A 7,665-nucleotide genomic window follows, 5' to 3' on the forward strand; every position below is an offset into this window, starting at 1 on the left:
TGAGCTAGTGCTTTGAAGATGCCTTTGGTTTACTGGTAGATGAAAAGATTGCTAGTTTGTTTTCTTATTACAAATCCTTCCTGGTCCTCTAGCAGTGGTTGCATATTCAGACAGCCAGTAGATACTCAAGACCTAGTCAAAATAAACAAGGAAAAATGTCATACCCAGTGTGTGAGGGGTGCTGGGGGCACCTCCATTTGGCATTTGGGAACTCTATTTTTCTCCATGTCAGCTCACTTTAGACTGTCAGCAGTCTTATTATCTCAGCAGTCTTTCTCATCAGTGCTAGTGTCAGGAAGAGCCACAACATTTTGCAACTCCATTATGTTTCTGCTAGACTACATATGTATTTGTGAATGTGATTATGCAAAAAGTCTTAAACCTCAAGATTTCCCATAAATGTCATTGACAAAGGACAAAATTCAGATCAAATTAGGTCTCAGTATTTTTTACAAGATGTTATTAAAGAGTGCGCTCATATTTCAGGTATCAAACAAGAACACATTTTTGGAACGTGTAAAGCACAGCTGTTCTTACCATTTTATGACCTCCATGACAAGAAAATCCTCATGTGCTTATCTGTGTTCATAAAAGACATGTTGCCCACATCTAACAGAGGTAAATTTGCTCAGCAGAGAAGGAACTTCCATGGTTGCCACAAAGATGAAGACATTCCAGCATATGGTTGCATCATAGAATTGATGGTCATGTGCAGCTTCTGAAGCGTTCTTGGGATTGTCCTGAATTCCTATTCACTGCAAAACCACTGCCACTGCCAGAGGGAGAGAACGTGAATTGTTGCTGCCGTGAAAGAAACCAAGGCATTTGGTGAGAGGTAGTCTGAACAAAAAACATCTCTGTGACAAGTGTTTGCAAACACATGCTATTCGTGCTAGCATGGGGAGCACCTCGAGCACCTCACTGATTGCTGTCAGCTTCTTTCCCCTTTTTTTCTAAAGTCCTGGGGAGTCTGTTGCCTGCCTGACACATGCTTTTGTGACTTCCTTGAACTGGTAAGTAGAATGTAACTGTTCTTAAGCGTAACTATTTCTTGTCCCCTGAGTTTACTGAGAATAAAGCATTATGAACCTAATGAAATATGAGAACCACTTAGACATTAACTAAATGCTTGGTTAAATAAATCAAATATGCCAAAAATTTTGGGCAGATACAAGGGCACACAAGAGACAAACAGACAGATAAACAGACAGGATAGATACAGGCCTGTCAGCCTGGCCTTGGTTCCCGCAAGGTTATGAAGCAGATCATCTTGAGTGCAATCACATGGGACATACACGGGGTCAGCATGGGTTTAGGAAATGCAGGTCCTGTCTGACCAATCTGACCTTCTTTTGTGATCAGGTGACCTGCCTGGTGGATGGGGGAAGGCTGTGGATGTGGTCTATCTGGACTTCAGTAAAGCTTTTGACACCGTCTCCCATAGCATTCTCCTGGAAAAGCTGGCAGCCCATGGCTTGGACAGGGGCACTCAGTGCTGGGTTAGGAACTGGCTGGAGGGCCGGGCCCAGAGAGTGGTGGTGAACAGTGCTGCATCCAGTTGTCATCTGCTCATTAGTGGGTCCCCCAGGGATCAGCATTGGGGCCAGTCCTGTTTAATATCTTTATTGATGATCTGGATGAGGGGACTGAGTTTATCATTAGCAAATTTGCAGATGACACCAAGTTGGGGGGGAGCATTGATCAGCTGGAAGGCAGGAGGGCTCTGCAGAGGGACCTGGACAGGCTGGAGAGTTGGGCTGATTCCAGTGGGAATCAAGGTTCAACAAGGCCAAGTGCCAGGTCCTGCACTTTGGCCACAACAACCCCATGCAGTGCTACAGAGTGGGGAAAGAGTGGCTGAAAAGCTGTCCATCAGCAGAGGACCTTGGGGTGCTGGTCAACAGCTGGCTGAGCATGGGCCAGCAGTGTGCCCAGGTGGACAAGAATGCCACTGGCATTGTGGCTTGTGTCAGAAATAGTGTGGCCAGCAGGACCAGGGAAGTGATTCTTTGCCTGTCCTTGACACTGCTGTGTCAAGCTCTAGGCTGCACCTAGAGGGCCATGTCCACTTCTGGGCCACTCAGTTCAGGAAGGATATTTGAGGTGCTGGAGCAGGTACAGAGAAGGGCAACAAAGCTGGTGAAGAGTCTGGAGAACAAGTCCTATGAGGAGCAGCTGAAGGAGCTGGGGTTGTTTAGGCTGGAGAAAAGGAGGCTCAGTGGTGACCTCATCATTCTCTACAATTACCTGAAAGGAGGTTGTAGCCAGGTGGGGGTCGGTCTTTTCTCCCAGGCAACCAGCAGTAGGACAAGAGGACAGAGTCTTAAGCTGCATCAGGGGAGGTTTAGGTTAGACATTAGGAAGAAATTCTTCCCAGAAAGGGTGATTAGACAGTGGAATGGGCTGCCCAGTGGAGTCACTGTCCCTAGCGGTGTCTAAGGAAATGCTGGATGTGGCACTTCATGCCATGGTCTAGTTGGCATGGTGGTGTTCAGTCATAGATCAGACTGAATGATCTGAGAGGTCTTTTCCAACCTAATTGATTCTGTGATTCTGTGCTTCTGTGTGATTCTGTGATAGACAGACAGGATAGAGAGGAGGACACATCAGATACATTAATATAAGCAAATCATTGCAAGAAATCTCTGACAATTTACAACATTTTAGGAAACAATAACTTGTGCCATGCAGAATGAGAAGTTGCTTGTCCTACTGGCCTTCACCAGAAAATTGCTTTGCAGTTTCAACAACTGAGAGTATCCGTATGAGTAGTCCTGTGTAACAACTAACTAACTAACTGTGTGCATTCATATCTCATGGTATCTTGTCCATGCACCCACATTCTGAGAATGAGTTCACACTTCACGTAACTGGAGTTGAAAAGGCCCGATCTAGCTTAGTCACATGATGCTGAAGTGTTTCTCTGAGTGAGCACACTGAAGATAATACTGAACTTTAAAAATCCGAAAGTAACATCAGGATTTTTAAAAGTGAGAAATGAGACTGGACCAGCTCATACAAAGCTGGAAAGTATTCTAAACTTTATCTTCTAAATGAAATAAAAATGTTCCTCAGTTAAAAACTACTTTTGAAAGCATTTTTAGTTAATCAATAGAGAAGCTAGAAACAGGCAAAATATTATCTTGTCTATTCACAAGTTACATTCCACTGCAACACAGAAAACCAAATGTGATATGTCCTCTTAGAAAATTTCCTTGTTCAATAAAAGTAGTTTTGTGGTTTTGTATGGAAACTATAAATACTATGAAAAGCCTGAGCTGTTTCTTTATTAGTATAAGCCTTAATTTTCTTACAAAGAACCTGTTCTTTGCATAACTGACAGGAATACCAAATCACCTTGTCCCCAAAAGGATCTCATATCTCGGTATGACTTGGACAAGAACACAGTAATATATTTCTTTTGGGGGGAGCAGAATACCTCTGTGCCCCAGCCCATCTATTTCTCAGAAGAAAGCTTCTCCTCACATCTTTCTGTAAATCAAACTTGGGGCACTCAGAAAACATTTTCTTTATAGCTTGTATACAGTCGATTAATCCCTGACTACATGCTCTTCAACATTTGCTATTTTGCTTGTGCATAAACAGAAATTTTCTTTTGGTTATTTGTGGCTAGCAATGGAAATGATCATTCAGTAAATATCTACACTTTGTTTGATGACATCTCCCGGATTTGTGCCGCACAGTGCTGAGGATTTTAATCAAATCAGAATTACTTGAGAGAATTTATCTTCATCGCAAACAGAAGCATACATGTGAAGTCCATCTATCCAGGAGAAATTTTAATGGTTTTATGGTTTTCCAAATCAAAGCAAATGTATACCCAAAATACACTGATTTCCCCATCAGAGTCTGCCTGTGGCCTATACTCAGCATACAGCTAAAACAAATATTTTCACAAAGAGCATAGCTGCAGGAGTGCTTTCTACAAGATGTATTAGCTCATTTCTCTCAAAAACCCAACATTAGGTACAAAAAGACTGTAAATTCAGTAGATGCTTTTTCTGCATAGTCCTCCACAAATCCACTTATCCTCAGATCCTTTTGTGAAGTATTTATCTTTGTTTCTCAGTTCTTTCAGATCGTTTGCCAAATCATTGGACAAGTGAACTGCCACAAAGTACTATGTGAATGCTTTAATACAGAATGGATATTTTCAACTCTAATGGAGGAACACTGGAAAACTGCTGCGTGGAAGCATGTTAGTTTAGGCATGGTATCATACTACCATGCTTGCTGGGCTTTTGATTTAGTTAGATCAGATACAATCAGCCCAACATGTAGACAAGGCAAGCTTGGGTTTATCTGTAACTGTCCATACTCTAAATCTGTTTATTAAATTTTAACTAACAAAGTAAATAATAACATTTTAAAGAAATCTGTTATCTAAGTCTTTCAGTTTTAGGACTTCTTAAATAACAGGTGGCTTGAATGAACTAATTAAATAATGGATGTAGGTAAAATCGAAAGTAAAATCAAGAAACAGAATATTTGAAACCTAGAGTTCTTGCACTTCAGTCGTTAACAAATACTGCTCACTCTAATAAATATTAGTAGGAGAATACAACATCTCACGTTATTCTTAACATATGTCACTCTCTCCATTGACTAATGTGGAATTTTAAAGCCAGAAGTTATATTCAAGCGTCAAGAGCTCTTACTAATATACTGGCCAAATGCCATGATGTACTGAACAAGATTTATGTTTTCAGATGAGAAACCTTAGGCTTTTCTCAGATAAATCTATGCATTTAGCTGCAAAGCATAGAGACAGTTCCTAGCCAGTCTGCAGCAAAATCTCGTCACTGAACAGAGGGACATAGACCTGCCGTACAGTAGGAGCTTCTGAACACAGCAGCCTACGTGACAAGAAGAAGGAATCACATGGTTTTTTGTAGGTCTTTGTTTTTTAGAAAAAGTATTTTTAACATGGATAATACATCAATTAAGAGGAGTTAAAATACAAGTACGTAAATAAATAAATCAATAAAAGTATTTTCCAACAGTGTGAAGGGAAGGCATTTGGGTACAATTCAGCAATTATAAAATGCTGTCTTATTATTAAGTTATAGGATCCTCACTCAGAGAGGAGGAAGGATCCATTTTTTTTGTGGGAACAAGAACATTGATTTGTATATGTGACATTTTGGGTTTGGTTTCAGGGATTATTTTTTTTTTTTTGGTGGGGGAAAGGAAAGGATTGCATTTAGTCATTTTTATTCCCTGATGACTTCGACACACAGCAACCATCTGTTCAGCTAGTTCAATCCCAAACATGTTTTCAGAGCAATGAAAAAATAACAAAATTAATAGACAAAAGATGTAACATATTTTCTGGCAAACCTATCTTTGAAAACTTTTGTTACTAAGGCAAAGAACATTTCTGTAAGGTGAAGTTACAGATTTTACCTTTGCTTTTCTGGTACAAATAGTACAGTTTGTAATGAAAAAGCACGTGGAAAGGATTCAGCTACATAAATAACATAATTTCAAGGGTGCCATTAGCTCTAGTTATTAGAGTGTAGCGTGGCAGTACTTTACATGGTAAAGAAGGAAGCACACTCCTCGTGAGATGGTGAACAAAGAGATTTTATTTCAAATTCGGCGCTGGTTTTATCCCTTCAAACCATGTGACTTCTTTGACCAATAAGGTTGTCTATGTCGGGGCATGCTCCCTCGGGCACTCTTGCCCTGGTACATCCCCTGTACCTTAAACACGCCCCCTACATTAGAGGATTTTCAGGAAAACTGCTTTATTTCTTGAAGCTAATAAAAGTATCAAATTTCAAAAACCAGTTTAGACTGTTAATAGGAGTAAAGATTTCCAAAGGAAAAAAGAGCCAATTAAAAATTAACCCAGGTGCAGCAGTGCAGTAACATCCTTATAGGTTTATTTAACAGGATTGCTTCTGCAGGAAGAGGTGTTCAGTCATTTACAATATGGCATGCAAAAACCAAGCTTCATGTTAATTTGAGAGGTAGCGATGGCACATTAATATATTTTGCTTTCTAAACAAATACCATAACTTAATGTGGCTTTTTATATCTTAAAAAAATTGAGAGTTGAATGAGAACAGTCGCAGGGGTCATTTCTGACCTTTGTTACTCTATGACTCTCTGAAACATGCTCCTTGACTAAAGGCTGGGAAAAAGAACATCAAAATACTTCCAATGAGATGAAACGTGATGATAAACAGGAAGAAATTTAAAGATAAGACTGGGAGAAGTACAGAGAATTTCTTGCTAAAATAGCAGGGAACTGCTTAGCTGTAAAGGTGAGAAGGGAAGAAAACTGGAAAGAGATGAGACATCATCATCCCAAGGTAAGTAATTGTTCCATCTGCTGTAGGACAGGAAAGAATTAATCATCTGGCCTGATGCAAGGAGTTATAGGGGAGACCTCTTCAGCACCTGTTAGAAAACTCTTGGTTGGATAAATGAGCAGAGGGTGAGACAAACAGAAAAGAAAACAAATACACAAAAGCAAAGGGAACTTCTTCTTTGAGGGGAGAAAGGGGAATGGGCTGGAATGGAATGTCAGAGTGTGGGAGTGGAGTAGAATGGGATATGAATGTTGAGAAGAGAGAATGTTGACCAGTAAAGGTAGGAGGAGAAGGAGTGTAGGTGATGCGAAACCTACTTGTGCTGTCAAATGTAGTGAAATACCAGGTATGTTTTGGCTTAGTTGTCAAATACTCACAGAAAACAGGGTGACTTTTAAGCCTCCTAAAAGATAATAAATGCTGTGGTGTTTTGTTGTTGGGGCTTTTTGTTTGCTTGTTTTTTGTTTATTGGTGTTCTTTATTCTGCACAGCTTACCAATTTCCTCATGTATCATCCTACTGAATCTGACCTGATATTCTGATGTTTTGCTTAGAGGTCTGTACTTACATAGTGTATTAGGTGTCCTTAAGGCATGTATGTAGTGCAATATAAGCAGCCTGCTCTAACCTTGAGCCTAGTTGTGTGTTCAGCAGTGGGTGGATCAGGTATTCTGTGATTTAACTTATATTACACTCTTGTGAAAAGTTATGCATTGGCTGTGGATAAATCCAGTTTAAATGGTGTGAGCCTAAGAATAGCTTGTTTCCACCTGGAGCAGGAAACACGTGCTATGTAAGTGTTAGGGTGTATGCCGGTTTCTAGGCCTAAAAGATTTAATGAGTCATTCTGAGTGGCATCTTTCAGGGTTTTCCCTTAAGGAAATTATAAGGGGATACACAAAATTATCTAAATATAGCCCATAAGTTAGAGATGGCACCTGTAGAAGAGTTGCTAGAAACTATTATGCAAATAATGCCTGTGTAGACACATTGGTAAAAGAACTAGAGTGCCTGAAAATTGAGTGAGTTAATTGCATTATGTTTTCAATGAGGATCACTTATACAACCTGGCTTAGGTATACGGAAACAAGTCACATGGTAACTGAGGTAAACCTCTGTACCGTGTCTAAAGTTTCATTGTTGTCCTTTCCCTGGCTTTGTGAAAGAGGCAGGGGTTCCCTGAGTAGAGGAGGCTTTCTTATGTATCTTGTTCAAGATCCTGTTTATGCTGAAAGGTCTGGTAACTGCCTCATCACCTTCTCCTAATCTTGGTCTTTTGTATGTCTTTTTACCACTGCAATATTTGCTTCATGCTACTATGGTG

General features: G+C 40.2%; 1 long non-coding RNA gene across 1 annotated transcript; it reads left to right on the top strand.

Moving 5' to 3' along the window:
- The first annotated feature begins 696 nt into the window (after positions 1-696).
- Positions 697-4,328, top strand: LOC108508823. The gene is made up of 3 exons (XR_001878513.1): positions 697-835; positions 960-1,013; positions 4,091-4,328. It is a non-coding gene; the product is annotated as an uncharacterized LOC108508823 (long non-coding RNA).
- Positions 4,329-7,665: the final 3,337 nt, after the last annotated feature.

The sequence above is a fragment of the Lepidothrix coronata genome, unplaced genomic scaffold, assembly GCF_001604755.1.
Source record: "Lepidothrix coronata isolate B3197 unplaced genomic scaffold, Lepidothrix_coronata-1.0 Scaffold317, whole genome shotgun sequence".
Taxonomy (NCBI): Eukaryota; Metazoa; Chordata; class Aves; order Passeriformes; family Pipridae; genus Lepidothrix; species Lepidothrix coronata.